General features: G+C 42.8%; 1 protein-coding gene across 11 annotated transcripts in view; it reads left to right on the forward strand.

Moving 5' to 3' along the window:
• Positions 1 to 490: 490 nt before the first annotated feature.
• The window catches only part of SHANK2 (SH3 and multiple ankyrin repeat domains 2), a 690,873-nt gene continuing 671,032 nt past the window's right edge, over positions 491 to 20,331 (forward strand). For 3 of the 11 annotated variants that reach the window (XM_075927697.1, XM_075927699.1, XM_075927698.1), the window contains exons 1-2: positions 491 to 936; positions 7,283 to 7,359. The gene's annotated coding sequence lies outside the window, so the exon portion shown is untranslated. Of the gene's footprint in view, positions 937 to 4,772; positions 4,793 to 7,282; positions 7,360 to 20,331 lie in introns of those variants that run through there. The other 8 variants (XM_075927691.1, XM_075927688.1, XM_075927694.1 and 5 more) reach the window with 4 other exon arrangements.

Consider the following 20,331-nt stretch of genomic DNA (forward strand, 5'->3'; position numbering starts at 1 on the left):
GATATTGAGGTGGCTTTAGCTTTGTCTCCCCAATATGGCCACATCCATCATGTCCCCCAACCCCTCAAAAAAGTGCCTTGGGTGTCCTTGCCAGCTCCTTTATTCTCCCCCCAGCTCCTCAGCCTACGTGACCTGTGCCAGAGCTTGCCTCTCCAGGGGGAGAGCTTTGCAAGGATGTCATGCAGGGGAGTAACAGGTGGCCATGCATGTCGGTGTCATTGCTTTTTATTTAGGGATGCGGAATTCTTGCTCTGTCCCAAAACCTGTTGCAATATGAAGTTCAAACCGGCCCTGGGGGGTTTAGGAACGAGGCGGGGCTGTATACCCTGGCCGACCCCACCTCCTAGGGAGGCCGACTACCTTCTATCCCAGTTTATGTCCGCTGAGCGGCAGGCTCCGTTTCCGCGCGGTGGGCGGCAGCTAGTGACCTTGGGGCTTGGTCCTGCAAAGTAAGATATGGGGGTGGCCCCTGCCTTGGTAATGCATCTCCCCCCCCCCCTCTCAGCCCGGCGCCGCCTCGGTGTCCGAATCCCGTGAGGCAGGAGGCTGCCCAGCTGAAGCGAGTAGCTCTGTGCCGCGGGCCTGAGGGGAAAGCGCAGCCGGGCGGGTCAGCGGCTGGGGCTGGCTGCCGAAGGGAGGCGGGAGCGGCGCTCCCAACCTCCAGGGGGCACGGAGACGGAAGCGGCTCTGCGCCTGCCACATTACACCCGCTCGCGGAGCCTGTGTGTGTGCGCGGCGCCCAGCCCCGCTGCCTGGGCACTGCCCGCCCCCAGATGCTCTCTGCAAGTTGGGAAGCGCTTCGCCAGCCGGAGACGCGCTTTCCCGGCCCCGCCACAACTTTCGCGTCTCCCGCCAGCAGCATGCCGGATTACAAACGCCGCGGAGCAGGGAGCAAGCCCCGCAGCCCGCGGGGGTGGTGAGCGGAGCCCCCAGCAGGTAAGCCCGCGCTGACGCCCCAAGGCGGGCGGGGGTCGCTCTTCCTAGGGCGAGGCAAACACTTCTGGGCGCGGGGAGGGGGCCTCCAAGCGCCCGGAGTCCGCGCCTTGTATGTGGGCAGCCGCTCGAAGTTTCGCAGCCGGCATTTCTGTTTCGTCCCCACAAGCGCCTGTCAGGTGAATGGCTGGACACAGCCATGGCCGTTTCCGCGCGGTGGGCGGCAGCTAGTGACCTTGGGGCTTGGTCGTGCAAAGTAAGATATGGGGGGTGGCCCCTGCCTTGGTAAAATGTCCATATACATGGCTGCATCCCCCGCCACAGCCCGCAGGTAAAGGGGACAAAGCGTTCACACCCCTTATTTCACCGCCTGCTGAAAAACATCCGCTTGGCAAGGGCCGCTTCACCAGGATGTTTGACCAGAAGTGGAGTCGGTGTCGGGCCACCCCCAGCACGTCTCCGCCTTACCTGCGGAGCGGCACGGACCTAGAGACAGCAAAACAGCACCTGGACCCGCCAAAGTAGGCGGCATCGGAGGCTCCTGCCGAGCCGTGCTAAGCAGGGCTGGACATTGAGTCTGATTTCTTAGCGCTCTGACTAGCGCTCCTGTTTCTGTTTGATGATTCCCCCCCCCCCCCCACCACCACCACCACCCGTTGAAGATTAAATGTAGAATGAGCGTGAGGGACTGACTGGTGCTCTCACTACCTTGCTGTGGAAAAGAGCAGCGCTGTGTGCTGGGACAATGCAACGCTGGGACAATGCGACGGCAGGTGGCGCCTGGTTAAGTGGACGGGGAAACTGTCCTTTGCAGCCCCGCGGCTGTTCATTGCACCGAGAAGGAGTTACGCAACTACAGTGCCGAGCTGGGGCCAGGTACTGGGCGCTTCAAAGCCAAGTCATTCATTGGGCAGTAACGTTAGAAAAGTAAGCTGGCAGGTTGGTGGTTGTTCCTGAGAGAGAGAAAAAAATGCAAGCAAGGCCAAATTCCATTCATAGTTACACAGTTGTCAGTTCTGAGTAACTCTTGAATTGAATGGGGGTATCTAGTGCAAATAACTACATAGGTAGGGAGAGCAGAATTTGCCCCCACAGTGTAGGGATCCAGAATGAGACCAGTAATTTAGCTAGTAGGGAAAGACGCTGGAATTTGGCTTGGAAACACATTCCTACCCTCTATGGCAAATAAGTGGAGGATTGGTGATATTTGTATGTTCTGTGTTGAGGGGTTTGAGCAGCATTAGGTACAATTTAGGGCTTGTGACTTGAAGGAGATTGTGGACTAGGCATTTTGAGGGCTTGTGAAGTTCAAGGACAGTGAAGAGTGTAGGCTAGGAAAACTCATGGGCTGAGCAGTATAGGTGAATTCGGTATGGTAGAAGATTTGGACTCATGAGCTATGTGGGAGTTTGTGGCAGGTGGGTCTAGTGTAGCTTTGGGGATGGGAGTGTGCCCAAGATGGAGAGGAATATAGTAATGAATTCATCTCAATCACTTGTAAAGGAAGAGATAAGATGACAGAAGTTAAATGAATGGGAGAAAGATATCAAAAAGCATTTCTCCCATAAGATATACTCTTGAAGGATACAAGCAGTCCCATTGACTTCAGCTGGGTAACACAGATGCATAAGTTTAAGTAAATGTGTAAATGCAAATGCAGGTTCAGAGCCTTATTCTGCTAAGCAGCAGCAGCAACAACAAAATATCTAATAAATAATAAACAAACATATATTTGGTTTTGCAACACTGTCTTGTAGCTCAATTCTCTCATCTATAAAATCAGTATAATATGTTTCCTTTTACCCTTTATCTGTTTTGCCTGTTTAGATTGAAAATACAGAAGGGCAAAAACTCTCCCTTACAGGATGTTTGTTTGGGGGCACTAATATTTATTATGACATTTCAGCAACACTCTAATAAAGATAATAAATATTTTTTTATCCACAGAGGCAATACAATACTGGTTGATAACATGCTTGGAACACAAATCATTTTAAATGATAGTGGCCACAATTTTCAAACCTGAGTGCCTAAAATTAGCCACCTTGCTCCATATTTAAAAATTAGCCTGATTTTCATAGGTGCTGAAAACAGAAGCTAAAGGAAACCATAGACGTACAGCACCTTTGAAAATCAGTTTTTATTAGGCATCTAAATATGGATTTCACAGGTTAAATTTAGGTCCTCATTTTTGAAAACTGTGAGTGGGCATAGGATTCAACCTTTGCACCTTCCCTGTGTGCTAGAGCTAAAATCATATGGAGAGGGATCAGAAGCATATGACAAACTGTTTGCACTGTTCTGTCTAGTGCTGGGACAGGTGCTCAGATCAGACCCCTTGGCCTATCCCATAACAATGCTGCTTCCCTTTTCTCTTGGGCCCAGAAAAGACTAACTGCAGCTCTGTCATCTTTTCTTCCTTTCCTTTAGGTGGGGGGGGGGGGGGGGAGGGGGGGGCAAAATCAGGTCCGGGAGTCCAGATCCACCCACCAAGCATTTCTCTCCAGACTATCCAGCTGATTAGCAGAGTTTCATACTTAAAACCAGCATCCTGTATTTAGCTGCTCCTCCCTTCACCTTGTTCTATCTTGTAGCCATGGTTCTCCTGCTAGCTATGCAGAGGGAAGGGGAGAGGGGAATGCTGAAGTCAAGGTGTCCCCCTGCCCTTGTACCCCATCTCTGCAAAGCAGGGGATGGAGAGAGGGAGAGACAGAGCAGAGCTGCTCCAGTCTGAAGTATGGATGGCAAGTGACTCAGAGGAGTGCCTGTCTAAAGAGGCAGTGCATGGTTTCTAAGACATGCGTGTTCTCACTCTCTCATACACACACTCCCCCCAGACTGCATCTCTGCAGAGTGGGGGTGGGAGAATGGGGGGAAGACAGCTTTCCCTGTCTTAAAGAGACAGTGCATAGCTTCTCTCAGAAACTTACCCAGCAACAGCTAGCACACACACTCTCTGTGTCACTGTCTCACACACCCAATCTGTGCCACACTGTGTCACATACACTGCCATACACTCTCCTGTTTCTGCCATACCTATTCAATCTGTCTCAGAGTCTGTGTCTCACACACACAGTGTCTTTCTTTTACTCTCACACACTCCCTTTCTCTCTTTGTAGCCTCAGCCCCAACACTTCTGCCCTAGGGCCCACTAAGGGTGCCATTTTGGGAGGGTAGGGGGAGCAGCAGCCATGTGCTCCAAGATGCAGCTAGCTTTTCATCCCGTTCCCTGGATGCTAAAGGAGTGAGGGGAAGTGCTTGCATTCCATGCATGCCTCTCACACCTGGCTGGAATGCAAGCACTTTCCCCCACTCCTTCAGCATCCGGGGAACAGGATGAAAAGCTAGCTGCATCCCAGAGAGCATGGTTGCTGCTCCCCTTACCCTCCTGAAATGGTGCCCTTGGGGCCCACCCCTTCTGGGGTCCTGTAGCTGGTCTGTGACCACTCTCCTTCAGTCCCAACTTCCTTCAGCATTTTCCTTCTTTTCTCTTTCTCTCACTCCAGTATATGCCCCTCACTCTTCTGTTCCCTCCTCTTGTATTCTCTTTCCCCGGAGGTACTCCACCTTTTTCTTCCTAATGGTTGGCGTTCTCCCTGCCTCCACTTCAGAAATAGTTCCATTCCCTGAGTGGCTTCATTCTTCATCTCTCTCCTATCTTTTACTTGGCTGTGTTGTGTGAGCTTAGTGAGGGGAGGAGTCTGGGCTGGCTGGCTGAGATCCTGGCTAAGGCTCATTGCTCTCTCTCTTGTTGTGCAACTGGAGGTCACAGTGTCCTAAGCAGTTTGTTTTTCATAAATGTGCCTCCTTGCACTGACTCCTCTGAGCTACTATCTTGAAGATTTAAGATGAGTCCCAGGTAAGGTCTGTTCATGACAGTTGTTTCTCTGCAGAAAGGAGTTACTGGAATAGAGGGGAAGGAAGTTATATCACCTTTTCAGGCAGGTGAAGAGCACTCCGAAGAGGGGACAAATGAATTATGCAAGAAATTCCAAAATGATGGTGCTTTATCAAATTTCTTGCCATTCAGTTGCAGTGACAGATTTTGCTTTCAATTGCCTTTGTGGTTGTATGGAATAGTACAGTGGAGGGTCTGGTGACGAATCTTTAACAAATCTCCTCTTCTGTAAATGTAACACCCTAGTCAGAAATTCAGTATAAATATGTGCATTTCCTATCAAATGAATTTTTTTACAATAAGTAATAACCTTTGCAGATTAGCTAGTGTTGAATCTTTAACAAGGGTAAGAGAGGTGAGTGGCCTTTGCTATTTATTTTCTGATGTTTGAAGGTTTTCCACATTAGGTTGCTCAAATCACTAAAAGACTGAAACTTCAGTGCTAAAAAGTATATAGTGACTGTTGCTCTTTTCTCTATCTTATCAATCTTGTCTTAATAAAAATGTAAATATATGCATAATAATTTGCATTTCATTAACTTTAGAAAGAACTGTCATATAAAAATATTTTTAAAGAAACTAATTTCCCTGCATATCTTACAAAGAGCACATAAAGAGATACATAAAACCAAAAGACTTAAAAATCTAATTCTTTCTAGACTCTATGCAGTTTACTTTTTCACATTTTTCAGTTTAGGCAATGGAAACAGTCAGTTGCAAATTTGTTTATGGTCACTTTCGAATCAGTGTCTATTCCTGGTTCTTATATTTCAACCAATGCTGCATTGCTTACATTTCTTTCTACATTGACTGCATGTGTGTCTGTCTGAGTCTGTTTGTCCAAGAACTCCTTATAATGGTGAGAGTTAGGGCCGCTAAATTTGGTATGAGCTTTCTCTTCTCCTAACCTAAAGCAAGGTCAGAGTGTGGTTGTGTCAGGACAACTGGAAGCCCTGGGAAAAGGACTGTTTTCCATAATGCAAAGGGAGGGGCTGCTGCTCAGAGGGACACTGTATCAGAGCGGCCACTAGGGACAGCAAGTCCACAGGAGAGAACGAATCTGTAGAGCAGGGCTACTCAACTTTGGAATCCCCAGGGGCCATAATGATACCCCCCCCCTACAATGAGCCCCTCCTCACCTCCAATACTTACTCTCTCAACCCTTCGCCACCAGCCTCCCTGCACCCCTCTACATCTCCAAAGCCAGGCCCTGGGTACTGCACCCCTCACCGCGAGCCCCTTGCCCTGAAAGACCCAGAGAATGTTGGGTAAGTCTGCTAGTTGCAAATACAACAGAATTTGTATGCATAACTTTCATGGCTTAAGTAGAACTTCCCAACTTTTTGTATTGGAAATGGAAATGCTAAAAGACTGTTAGTGCCTTTTAGCCCTGCAAGGCATTGTGACAGTATGCTTTTGGGACTGAAGTCCTTCTGATTACACAAAGGGGATATTTACTTTAACTGAATTCATTTTTAAAGAAGACACACAAAACCACTCTGAAGTTAAATAATGTTTTTTTATGTTCTACTCTGAAGCCATATCAAAGTATTAAAACAAAAATTAAAAAGTACTAAAAATGATACATGGAGAGCTGGAGAGTTTTAAATCCCCAGAGTACAACAAAGAATAAACTTTATTGTCATTATCCTGATGATAAAAAGAACCACTGTTCATGTATGTTACACTGTAACATAAATCTTTATTGAATATTTCAGAGTATGAGAAAAATTTTATCACTTCAAATAAAAGAACAGAAATAGACTTAAGCAATGTTACTTCCATTGAGTACTAGTCCATATAATTAATAAGACTTACACATACACATATGTCCTTAACTTAATTTAATCTTCATTATTTTTTTTATTAAGGACTGACAATGAACCATATGGATGGTACCTATTACTTCTGTTTAACCCCACTCACCCATTAACTATTGTATCTCACTCCTTTGTGTTTGCACCTTCTGATATTAGGATGTAAATCCTGAGCTTGAGGTCAATGGAGCTGCAAAAATGTACCTAATCTGAAATTAAGGTTGAAATGAAATTTAGTTGGCAATTATTGTCAAATTCATTCTTTCAGTGTGATGTTAATCAACCTGTTTAATTAGAGGGTTTGCTAAATGGTATTTTATTTTTATACCACCTCTGCAATTCTAGGGCTGGCAGAAGCTAGCTTGGACCTTGGTCTAAGGTAGATTAGCTGCAAAGGCTTACACTTAATGGCAAAACTACGCAAAGGATCAGCCTGTAGTGCAGAGTTGCTGGATTACAGTGCACTTTGGTTCCTACTTCATGCCCCAAAATGTCCACTCTTGCTGTAGCTTTTTCTCTCTGGATTCTGTGAGCAGGGGATATGTAAGATCTGTTGTATTGATTATAAAACTCTTGAACTTCCTCTCTTGAATTCCCACATGATCTGATGTTTTCTGGCTTTTTTATGCTACAGGATTAGCATTACAAGAGATGGAATACAGTCCAGAATGATGGAATCATGGTGAGAACGGAAGAGATTGTATGGTGAAGGTAGGCAAGAAGAGCTCAGTTGAATGGGAAAGAAGTGAAAGAAAATAGGATGAATTAGGAGAAGAAAAAGGAGGCAGATATCAGAAAAGGGGAGAGGTAAAGATAAAAAAGAGAAAAAGTATCTCAGAAGAAATATTACCTTATATCAGTCACATCTTTTTCCATGAGAGTCTTTTTGTTAAGTTGGAAATTTAAACCAGTTTTTTAAGTTTTCATTTGAATTTGTCACAATGTATTGAGTATGTAAATTAGGGATATTAGTATGTAATTGAATAGTCATGTCACTGCACAAAATTTTAGTGGTTTCACGACTATTTGATAATCCTGGGGGCAGAGCTGGTAGCCGGTGTGTTCCTGGCTCCACTCTCAGGGAGCCTCTTGCCACTCCACGCTGCTGCCTTTCTATCAGAGGTAGCAGTGCTGGGTGGCAGGCAGGAGCCAGTCCATGAGGGGAGCTGGTTTAAAAACCAGCTCCCCATGCAGACAGACTTTCACCTGCCACCCCTGATAGAGGCAGCAGCATGGGGTGGGAACAGCTCCTGTCCATGGGGACCTCAGACCCCCCATGGACAGAGGCTGCTGCCATGGAGCAACCTCTGTCCGCAGCGAGCCTGGGCCCCCCTGCTACTGCCTCTGCTGCCCTGCTGACTCCCCCTAGCACTGGCTTCTGTTTGCCCCCACCCCTGCTGCCTCTGTAAGAGGGAGCAAGGGGGGCAGGCAGGTCTTTGGAGCCAGCATGTGTGGACAGCTGCTTAAAAGCTGGCTCCCCACGTCTGTTGATTCCCATCTGTCCCCCTCAGCCTCTACACTGCTACCTTTCTATCAGAGGGAGCAGCATGGCGGGGGAGGGGACAGCTGGATCTGATGCTCGTGGGGAACCTGCTTAAAGCTGGCTCCCCATGGGTACTGGCTCCTGCCTCCCCCTGTTGCTGCCTCTGATACAGAGATAGCCAGGGGAGGAATGTGTATAGTCGATAGGGTTAACTGATAAGCCCAGACTTACTGATTAATTATGTAGTCATCTATGTGTTGACCTCCCTAGTGGAAGTAGCATCACATCCAGGTTCCACACTAACATTCAGGTACAATATAACCTGTGATTAAAAATTCCTGAGAGTTTAGAATTCAGATTAACATTTTGTCTGGTATTGATGATAGCATTGAGAAATGCCTTTGAAATGATAGGATTGTGCTTGGCTCAAGTCAATCTTATTTTAAAGTGGGGGCTAATTTTAGCAATTGTGATACATGGTAAATTTTTATTTTTTGATGCTAGAGAATTGATCCATCAATGGCTATTAGTCAGGATGGACAGGAATGATGTCTCTAACCTCTGTATGTCAGAAGCTGGGAATGGGCAACGGGATGGATCACATGATGATTACCTGTTCTGTTAATTCCCTCTGGGGCACCTGGAATTGGTCACTTTTGGAAGACAGGATACTGGACTAGATGGACTTGTGGTCTGACCCAGTATGGCCATTCTTATGTTTCCTAGGGGTTTTATTATTATTATTATTATTGACTGGTTTGTTGACCTTCGTAATGCTTTGAAAATTTTAATTCAGAGTCAGATTATTTCACCACCATGTAATTCCATTTATGTTAATGGACTGGATTCTCATCTGTGTCTATGCTCCTCTCATACACAGTGAAAGGAGGAGACTATCAGGCAGCCTGCTGCTGCTCCTAGATCCCATGTTGTTCCAACGTATGTTAGAGCTGCTGTAGAAGAACTCTAACTTACATCACTGGCATAAAATCCCTAGTACACTTTATATCAGTGGAAGATTGAGTATGACTTAACTTCTTTGATTCCTTGTGGCCACCATCTTGCTCCCAAGCCACCCCAATGTACATCCTTTCACTCATCTGATGTGGGCTTTACCCTCGAAAGCTCATGATCCTACGTATTTTTATTAGTCTCTCTAAGGTGCCAGAGGACTACTCGTTGACTTTAATGCAATGTGAATCAGTTTCCTGAAGGAAACTGAAAAGTAATATTCTGAATTGGATGGCTGATACTTAAATTTTAACAGAGGAAATTAGATGTACGTTATACTCTGGGCAAGAAAACATATGAATTGTGTAAGATGCTGATTAGAAGAAAAAGAGCTGGGCTTTAAATTTAATAGTTTTTATATCACAATTTACCAAAGATGTCTCTGAGGAAATCTAATCTAGAACGATAGAATTAATTAATCTGAAAACAACTTGTGTACTAGGAGCTGTAATAGGCTCCCTATGCTCTTTTAATTTTTAAAAGCAATGTGTTGTTGCATGTAGAGTATAGGCCTTAATTACTTTTCAAGATGAATTATGATTTAATAAAAATCAATAAATATTGACCTACATGGTGGTTTTCAGTTTACCTGAGGTTATGTGGTCTTCAAAGAGGAGCCCATATTGTGTATTTTTATATTTTAATTAGTATTCTATTGTGATGACTCATCTATAATACTTAACAGTATATGATCAATACAACAGAACGTGTTCATCTTTAAGTATCATGAAAAAATGTACATCTCTCTTGTGCTGAGATGAATATGGCTAAAACTAAACTAATTGTCTTGGGTATCAGCCATTATTTAAATTTAATCATATTTACCTCTTTCATTAAGACCGACCACAGAATTTTTTAAAAATATTTCAGATTGCCATTGCATTACAGTGTAATAGTTTGAATATAAATTACTATATTATTTGCTATCTTATTATTTATAAATAGCAACATTTTGTTTGTTGTTTTGACCACTGTTGAGCATTGAGCTGAGGGGTTAGATCAAAGTGTCCGCAGTGACGGCCAGATTTTTCCCCCCCTTGAGTATTTACGTAATGTAGAATTTGAGAATATGCAGAAAGAATTCAAATTATTCCTTCACACATGCAGTGTCTTCCAGTTGTCAGTTCTGAATTTCATGTACCACTGTGCTGCTCATTCACATACAGTGGCTCTAATAGGTCTCTCTCAAGTCCTTTAGGTTTCTCTAGTCTTAAAAATAACCTGAGTAAAGTTGTGTCACAAATATATTTTGCCACATCTTTTTTCTTTCCCTATAAAAGATCACCAATAAAGTTGTTAAACAACATTGATGTTACTATAGAACCATGGAAAGAGGCTACTGTCCATCTTTTGCCATGTTAAAAATTGAGCATTTATTATTATTTTCAATCTTAGCCAATTTTTGATTCATGGCAATACTTTGTCTCTCACCTTTTGACTACTTTCTTAATACTGTAACATTTTGAATAAGGCTTACTGGTCTGTTCTTTCTAAGATAACTTCTAATGCCTTTTTAAATACAGAGTTACAGACATAGTTATTGCTCAGTGTTCTGATTAGTTGATATTAATGAGAGACTGCATATTTTTGATAACTCAGTCACGGCATTCCCAAGTTATTCCAGACCTTCTGGTATATATTACATCTTGTCCCAGTGACTTTTTTGCTGATTAACTTATTGGTGGGTTTCAAAACCAAGTCTTTTGATACCTGTCTCTGATACAACTTATTTTTATTACCTGAAAAGAGTAACGGAGAGTAACAGCTATTGTTGGCTCTCTCCTAGGTGCCGTTTCAAATAATTGTGACATATGTTGTTAATTTTTGATGCCAGAATTTGGTTTCATTTTGGGTAAAGTCAAGCCTATCCCTTTTGCATAAACTTTTCCTTTGTTCCAATATTCCTGAATGTCTGATCAACACAAGCTTCTCATCTTTAAACAGGTGTAACTGATGACTGTGGGGGAAAGGGTACAATAATCGCCACCCAGAGGGGTAGGGCGCACATGGGAGAACCCATTTAGCGATTAAAATGTTGGCAGGGGCATAGGAAGGTGGTGCGACTCCTGAGTGCTACTATGAGTCACTTATGTCTTTAAGCCATCTTTTTTTCCATGCACTGTAACTCATCCATGTATCTGGACCTATTTATAAAAGCAGAAACTTTTCAGAGGAAGTTACTGATGAGATGCTGGAGATGACCCCTTTTCACATGTAATCCACATTTAATTTACAGAGCTACTTCTAATTCTTCCTATGTTATTGGTAACCAGCATGGTCACAGATTTATTCCTAACATCCCTTAAAACCTTATATATTTTGTGGTATCTGCCAACTTCCCAACCAGTGGAGGAAGTTGTTATTCAATCCACATCTCTACAAGTGCTGGGAACACCATCTGCAAAACAAGCCTGAATGAAACATTTCTTCTTCCAGTGGAAAAATACGTCAATAGAAAAATATGTTTAGTGAGTGAATCAAGAAAGCATGTTGAAAGCTTACTCTGATAGTAAAGATTATCACCAATCAAATACTTAAACATGTTATTGCAGAAAGATTTAGCTTTTGATAAATTCTGCTTTCTATTTTGGCCTTTGCTCTTCTTATAGTAATGTTTTTAAGTTTTGAAAATGGCATAATTCTTGGTATCAACACGAATGTCATTCATCTTGTTAGTCATGTGTAAAATGAATGCCCAGACTAAAGCAATAAGTCATTTTTAGTTTTCAATACCACTGAAAGAGATTTGTTAAGATATAAATGTAATTTCTTAAACTATGAGAACCAGATTTTCAGCTGATGCAGCACCATGGATATCAGCGATTTGCACCAGCTATGGATTTGGCACTCAGAATCATAATGATTTATGCAAAGAGCAGACACTCTGAAATGTGTTAATATATCATTAAAATATTATTTGGAATAGGCTGTCTTAAGGTATTAAAATGTCCCAGGCTGTTGAATATTCCTTGAGGTGGCAAATTTCTCTCTTCTTCCAGTTTGGTATGTGTGATTATAAGATATGGCAAAGACTTTGAGCTGTTTTATATCTCTACAGAGTCAATCAAACAAAGATCACAGATCTACAATTACTTATGTTCTCCTTTTTCTTCCTCTATCCTTTCCCCCATTTTTATGCTGTCTTGGTAATACCTCATTCTTCAACTACCTTCAGATAGGACTATGTTAGCTTGAACTTCCACATGACCATGGCATAGGAATGTGGTTGTCTACACCTTGCAGAGAAACACTGTACTTTTTAGGGTGTGCCTTTTGTTTCTACTGGATTGGGGTATCGTGAATATATTCTTGAAGCCAAATAACAATATACAGTACTAGTCTTTTGAGAGGTGACTGTTTTGTTGTTGTTGTGCATAAGCCTTTTAAAAAATCAATTTCTGAGGTAAAACTTTGTGTATATTCTTGTTTGGAGGTGGGGTTGAGAAGATGAAAAAACCTTGATGCATTAGGTTACCTGGTATAATCTATTTATTGTCACAATAATCTGTTTTTTGGCATTGCTTTCTCTCCTATCCATTGTAATGGACTAAAGCTTTAAGGATTATAAAGGAACTTGTTTATTTCCAGACGTAGAGCTAGGCATTCACATAGGAGGGTAAAACTCCACAAGTTAAAATTCTTGAAGTTTCTTTGGCTTTCTGTTTCAGGGTTCCAACACTTGCCGCAACAGAAGGTAACGGAAGAATTTTGTCATCTAGTTATATTATATATAACCCCCCTCTCCTTTTTCTCTGCAGAAAAATGAGTCATTGTCCTGTATGGTGTATTTGTACTTTATATTTTTATGCTGATAAGCATGTTCTACTATATATTTAAGAGCGTTTGTGTGTCTGTCTGTGGGTCCGCCGGCTGTTTGCGAATCCGTTTGTTCAATAACTCCTCCTAAATGATAAGAGTTAGGACTATTACATTTGGTATGCAGCTTTCTCTTATCATAACTTAAAGTAAGGAAAGGGTTTGGTTGTGCCAGGACAATGGGATGTGCATGGAATGCAACTGTTGCTCATCATACGGGAAAAGGAGGGCTATCATAGCAGGGACAGTTATACTCCCAAATGACCACAGGAGAGCAGCAAACACCTCAGCCCCAGGGAGTAGTCACTGGCTGAGCAGTGTGGCCTCGGCTGCTCCAAGTCAGTCCTGTGAAGCAGCTGCAAACCAGGCCATTTGGACTCTGTCACCCACGTTGGTCACGGGGAGTAGCCATCCGTCAAGCATTACAGCTCCCGCCACCTTGGGTCAACCCCAGGAAGCACCTGCCATCTGCCCCCACCCCTTGCTCTGAGTCCTCCACCCCTTCTACTGAGTCCCCCATACCTTGCAGCCTCCCAACCCTGACTTCTGTACCCTGTTACACCCTCAGCCTCTTGCCCTCATCCTCCAACCTTGACTCTTGCCCCCCACCAGTCCCCTGCCCTGAAGGACCTGAGTAAGGTTGGGTAAATCTTCTAGTATTACATATGTTAGAAAATTAGTACCTGCCAATGTAGTATATAAGCATACTACTTCTAGCATTACCAGATAGGAATCTTTTCTTTCGTTCAACAATTTTTCATTCCCACCTATCTGGTTCATTATACATCAGAGCATTTCCACTGAGTTCTAAAATGAATTTATCCTTCCATGAAATTATTATTCAGTCCATAAGCCTTCACTTCAGTTATCTCTCCTCTCAGGCTTTAAATATATTAAGAAAGATTAGCAAACAACTTATATTGTGTGTGTCTTAACTAGACTGTAAACTGAGCTAGTTGGGTCAAAAACATTATCGTCTCATTTTCTGTAAAGTACCAAGCACTCAGTAAATAAATAATAACAACTTGGGTTAAAAACATTGAAGACATATAATACTGATGATAATTCTTCTTCTAAATAACTTTTATAATGCCATGTGCAAACTAATGCAATGAAATGCAAATAAATTATATAGAGGGGGCATGTATATGCATGTAAGGGAAGTGAAAAGCATGTCAGAGGACTGTTTTTTGGTTGTGAACTGTTACTTCAGAAGGCAACATTATAAAGACCTGTAGTTCCCTTAAAAAAATTAAACATGAAAGCTTCAGCTATTGTATCAAAGTCTTGAAATATTTACTTGTCTAATGTGTCATATTGCTGAATAACATATGTGACTTATAATGTTAGCAAAACGAGCCTCAAATTCAGAAAATTCAAAATTAATCCAAAGAATAATAAAAAATTGAAATAATATTCATCCTCTATAAAGAACAAATTCAAGGAAATTTTGATCTGATAATGGATATTTCACAAAGACAAAAGAGGATCATCACAATTATTTGTCAGAGCTAAGAAAAATTAAGAGACATTACACTTATGATGCTAAGGAAGTGAGTCTTCTGTGGTGAACAGCCAGATAAGGTACTTGGTTCTGGAAAAGCAACGAGGAGTCCTGTGGCACCTTATAGACTAACTGAAGTGTAGGAGCATAAGCTTTCGTGGGCAAAGACCTACTTCGTCAGATGCATGTAGTGGAAATTTCCAGAGGCAGGTATAAATATGCAGGCCAGGATCAGGCTGGAGATGACGAGGTGGATCCAATCAAGGAGGATGAGACCCACTTCTAGCAGCTGATCTGGAGGTGTGAATTCCAAGAGAGCAGAAGCTGCTTTTGTAGTTAGTGAGCCATTCACAGTCTTTGTTTAATCCAGAGTTGATTGTGTCAAACTTAAAGATGAACTGTAGCTCAGCAGTTTCTCTTTGAAGTCTGGTCCTGAAGTTTTTTTGCTGCAGGATGGCTACTTTTAGATCTGCAATTGTGTGTCCAGGAAGATTGAAGTGTTCCCCTACAGGTTTTTGTATGTTGCCATTCCTAATATCAGATTTGTGTCCATTGATTCTTTTACGTAGGGACTGTCCAGTTTGGCCGATGTATATAGCAGTGGGGCATTGTTGGCACATGATGGCATATATTACGTTGGTAGATGTGCAGGAGAATGTACCAGTGACAGTATGGCTGATCTGGTTAGGTCCTGTGATGGTGTTGCTGGTGTATATATGTGGGCAGAGTTGGCACCGAGGTTTGTTGCAAGGATTGGTTCCTGAGTTCGAGTTATTATGGTGCGGTGTGTAGTTGCTGGTGAGAATATGCTTCAGGTTGGCGGGTTGTCTGTGGGCAACGACCGGCCTACCTCCCAAGGCCTGTGAAAGCGAGGGATCGTTGTCCAGGATGGGTTGTAGATCACTAATGATGCTTTGGAGAGGTTTTAGCTGGGGACTGTAGGTGATGGCCAGTGGTGTTCTGTTGGTTTCTTTCTTGGGCTTGTCCCGTAGCAGGAGGCTTCTGGGTACACGTCTGGCTCTGTCGATCTGTCTCCTCACTTCCTTGTGTGGGTATTGCAGTTTACAAAATGCTTGTTGAAGATCTTGTAGGTGTAGGTCTCTGTCTGAGGGGTTGGAGCATATGCGGTTGTACCTCAGTGCTTGGCTGTAAACAATGGATCATGTGGTATGTCCGGGATGGAAACTGGAGGCATGCAGGTAAGTATAGCGGTCGGTAGGTTTTCGGTATAGGGTGGTATTGATATGACCGTCACTTATTTGTATCGTGGTGTCCAGGAAACCTCGGTGCCAACTCTGCCCACATATATACACCAGCAACACCATCACAGGACCTAACCAGATCAGCCATACTGTCACTGTTCTTGCAAGAACACTGACGTTCTAATGTAAGAAATCAGTGCTTCTTGCGCAAGAACTATGACACTCCCGTTCAGGAATAAACCCTCTTGTGCAATTGTTCTTGCGCAAGAGGCCAGTGTAGACAGGCAACTTGAATTTCTTGCACAAGAGAGCGTCTACACTGGCACGGATGCTTTTGCGCAAAAGCACATCTCTTGCACAAAGGCACATGCCAGTGTAGATGCTCTCTTGCGCAAAGATCATGCCAATGTAGACACAGCTTTAGTGATTTCAACTCTTTAGCCACCACCTGGACTGGCAAAGAATTCCACCTTCCACTGGACTAGCAAAAACACTCCTCATAGAGTCTGCTTTAGCTCTGTCCTTAAAACAAAGGGGAAAGGGGCAGGTTGGGCCAGTCTTACAGTCACACCTGGCAGGTGTGAAGTAGGCTGACTCAAGCTCTTTAATGTAAGCTCCCCCTAGCTCAGTTCACTCAACTCTGGAAGGGGGGAGGCTTGTTCCTCGGAGACCTCTTACAATGATGGTGGCATCTCTCCTGCAAGCACTAGTGGCATGTTTTACAGTTCCCACATTTAGGGGTAGCATGACTTGTGACCCCACAACAGTCCCAAATTATTTACAATACACCACATTCCATACTAACACTGATCCTCCATCAGCCCTGTCTAAATGGGATTTACATAGCCACACCTTGTATTCCCTCCCCATCCTGGCATGAGTTGTATTTACATATCAACAGTTAATAGTTAATTATCTTGCAGAGCTAAACAATTGTAGTGGGCACACCCACCCCAGGGGAGCTCTCTCCTTTTAGCTGGCTGATAGCAAGCAGCAGTTCAGCCCCTGCTTACACATATGTCCATATCAAAAATCATATCATCCCAGTTGGTCTCCAGAGGAATAAGAATGAGTGGATATTGAACTATGCTTTTCCTCAGTTTTGTGGTTGTACCAGGTCAGTGTTGAGATATACCAGACTCACAGCTGTGTATGTGGGAGGGTGTAGTGTACTGCCCATTCTGTAGTTGTGTTGTGTATTGAAGGAAGAGGTCTTCATTGACAGTCTGACTCATTTGCTAGTTCTGAGCTCATGTGTATATATCAAAGTTGTATTGAGCTAGTTGAATTTTTTGTCACAATTTACCCGGGGTATTTTTTTTGTTCTTCTGGGCTGTGAGCCTGTCCTGACTTCTACAGAAGTCTTTATTATTTTTAATTGTTCTGGTACTTTGTAAACAAATTTCTTATTATGGAATTCCTTACTTATGGAGATGATTGATTCCCCAGGCACATGGTATGCTGGCTTTATTTAAACTTCTGGAAAAGGACAAAAACAACAAACCATTTGTTTGAATTTTCACTTGAATAATCATTCAGGCAAAGTTTCAGCATTCATAAATGTTTTCACTAATAGAATGAAGGTTGTCCAAGCACTTATGAACAACTAAAAATAAACCAAGAAATGACAGTGAAAGTAAAGGCTATTAAGGTATTTTTTAATATATGTGACTATTAAATAGTAATGTACAACACACTTACTAATTAAATAATAATCATAAATACATACTCATCTTCTGCTAAGGATCTTTAGAAGAGGTGACTTATTCTAGGGATCCACCAAGTTAGCAGCATGTCATAGTGGCATTTATCTAGAACAGGGCTTCCCAACCTGGGGTACGCGTACCCTCAGGGGCACGAGAAGCTTGTCAAGGGGGTATGGGAAATATTTGGTAAATAACTAGATTATCCTAATTGAAATATTCCAAAAGTAGTAGTGTTAGTGAAAAAAGTTTTAGATTCTAGAGTCTAGAATTTATTTCCTTTCATATTGAATAGGGGGTACGGGAAGGTTTACTAAAAGCCAAGGGGGCATGGGGACCGAAAAAGGTTGGGAACCCCTGATCTAGAAGTTCTTTTGTTGGGGTCAGTTTGGCAAAGTGTGACACACTGTTTTTTTCAAATACTTTACTTGGAACAGTCTTTAGTAGTTGTGGGGGGTAATTAACCTAATTCATTTAAAGATATAATGTAGCAAGTTCTCAGTGGGATTGTATGACATGATTCCCTATAATGGTGGGGAGCTTGAATGAACAGCCTAACAGTTCCCTCCCTGTCCTATATCCTAACTCTCTTGCTTTAGGGCTTCAGATGTTGGCCTGCAATGAAATTTTTTCTCCTTAATTATTTTTTAACTCCTTCTGAAACAGATTTGGCCATGGCTGGAACTGAGACACTGGGTATGGTGGGTGATGATATGAGGGGTCACAGAGAATTCTCTTTCTCACCTGTTTCCTGGTTGTTCTTGCTCACATGCTCAAAATCTAACTGATCATAACTCCTGAGGCTGGGAAGGAATTTTCCCCCAGCTCAAATTAGCAGGACCTTTTCAGCATGTAGGCCTGAGTTACTTATGAAATATGACATATTTCACCATCTTGGTTCCCTGCTTGGTCCTTAGGCACTGATACACTCCTGTGGCATCTATTCTTTATTTAGGGCACATAGTAGTTTAATCTCCACATATCTGTAGGACTTTAGTCTAAACCAGGTCCTTGGTCTTGATGCAGGATTAATTGAGTGGTATTTAGTGGCCTGCCAACATGCAGGAGGTCAGACTATATTTTCTGGTGGCCTTTTCTGACATTAAATTCTTGACTCTATATGACATTGACTCATAAAAATAATTGAAATATTATACAGCATTAGGACTTTAATATGTTTTGGATCTGTTATGTGCTCTGCAATTACCCACTTGTCATTTAGCGGAGATGTTAATTATTTTTAGTTTAGCAAATATTTTATTTTGGTAGAATGTTTCCATAATTACAACAAAATATGACTACTTAAAAATGCACTTTTAAAAATTTTCTAGATTTTCTAACTCTATTTACTAGAATAAGTGTCAAAATCAAAACTTCAAATCTTAACATACTTTGATTTTGGGAATGCTTGGATCCAGATGTGAACATTGTAGCTCTTGACTCTTTCCAGAAAAGAGAACAGGCAAATATTGGCAAGAAAATTACCATCTGTGTGCAATCCAGCCTCCATTGAAATAATAAGTCTTTCCATTGACTGCAGTGGAAACTAGATCAAAGGCATTCTATTGAAAAACATATTGGTTGGCTCTACAATATGTCGATAATTCTGTATTTTTAAGTTTCAGCATAGGTACCACAACGTCTGCTAAAATACTCCTTTCATAACCTCAGTGCATTATAGTATAATATTGATTTCAGACCTTGTCACTCAGAAACACTGCATTTCAGAGAGGACTTAAATCATAAGAGAAAGCTAGAAGCATCACAAAATCATGTTTCCATTCCATAGAAAATGAGCATAAATATGCAATTATTTCATTCTTAAGAAAATATTAACATCTGTGCATCATCACGATGTGCCAATACTGGTTTCATATTATCGTTTGCTTTTACTGGTGCTAATATTTATGTGATCTGTGTGCTGTAAGCACGGGAGCTGACAGCTTTTCTGGGCCCCTAGGCTTCTTGCTCCTGGAAGGGGCAGGGCCTTAGGCAAAAGGGGTAGGCAGCCAGTGCTGCCAGGGTTGCAGCACACCTTGTTTTCCAGACCTCAAAACTGCCTGGAGCATGGCACTCTGGCAATGGTTTAAAGGTCTCGGGGCTCTTGCTGCTACTGCTTCTGAGATAGTGGCCACAGCGACTGGGAGCCTCAGGCCCTTCAAGATTGCCGGATCCTGGGGCAGTTGCCCCCGGGCCTTCCCCTGTTGGCAGTTTTGGCTGTAAGTATATAGACTGAATATTATGAATGCAAACATGAAGCTTATTGTCTTTCCTCAAATACCTTTTCCTTGTGACAATCTTGAACCCTGCATGTTCTCTTTTACCTTCACCCCTTCTCCTTGCTGAATCCAGGCTCTTGCCAGTCTGTATTGTTTCTTTCTCCATAAAAGCTCTAAAATCCATTCTTTCTTCTCACATCATGGAAGTGGGCTGTGGCTCTGGGGGTATGTGCAGAAGGGGTAAGGAGACTGAAAGCTGGGCAACAGCTAGGAGCAGGGCGGGGAGCAGAGCCTTGGCTGGGGACAGAGGCTGGTAAGGGTGGGTGGATGGGTGGTGCTCTCTCTTCTCCTCCCTGGATTGCTGGCCCATGCCCCAACTGAACCACTCCAAACATTCCTCCACCCCATACCACCCTACAGTTTGGGGATCTCATTCTTAAACCCTGCTTTAGGAACCAGGTAGGGGGAAACTTCTTATTTTCCCACTGCCTTATGCAGTACGGCTAACTACACTGGCACTTTACAATGCTGTAACTTTAAGTGCCAGTGTGAACCAGGCTACAGAGCTGAGTGCCATACTCTCAATGCTGTTAGCTACTCCTCTTGCAGAAGTGGTTTACGTAGAAGGCTGGGAGAGTTCTCTTCCAGTGCTCCTACCATGGCCACACTTTCAGTTTAAAGTGCTGCTGTGGCTGCGCTTTAAACTTTTAAGTGTAGTCAAAACCTAGCTTCTGTTGTTTGTAAT

This window comes from Pelodiscus sinensis, chromosome 4 (assembly GCF_049634645.1).
Source record: "Pelodiscus sinensis isolate JC-2024 chromosome 4, ASM4963464v1, whole genome shotgun sequence".
In the NCBI taxonomy this organism is placed as follows: domain Eukaryota; kingdom Metazoa; phylum Chordata; order Testudines; family Trionychidae; genus Pelodiscus; species Pelodiscus sinensis.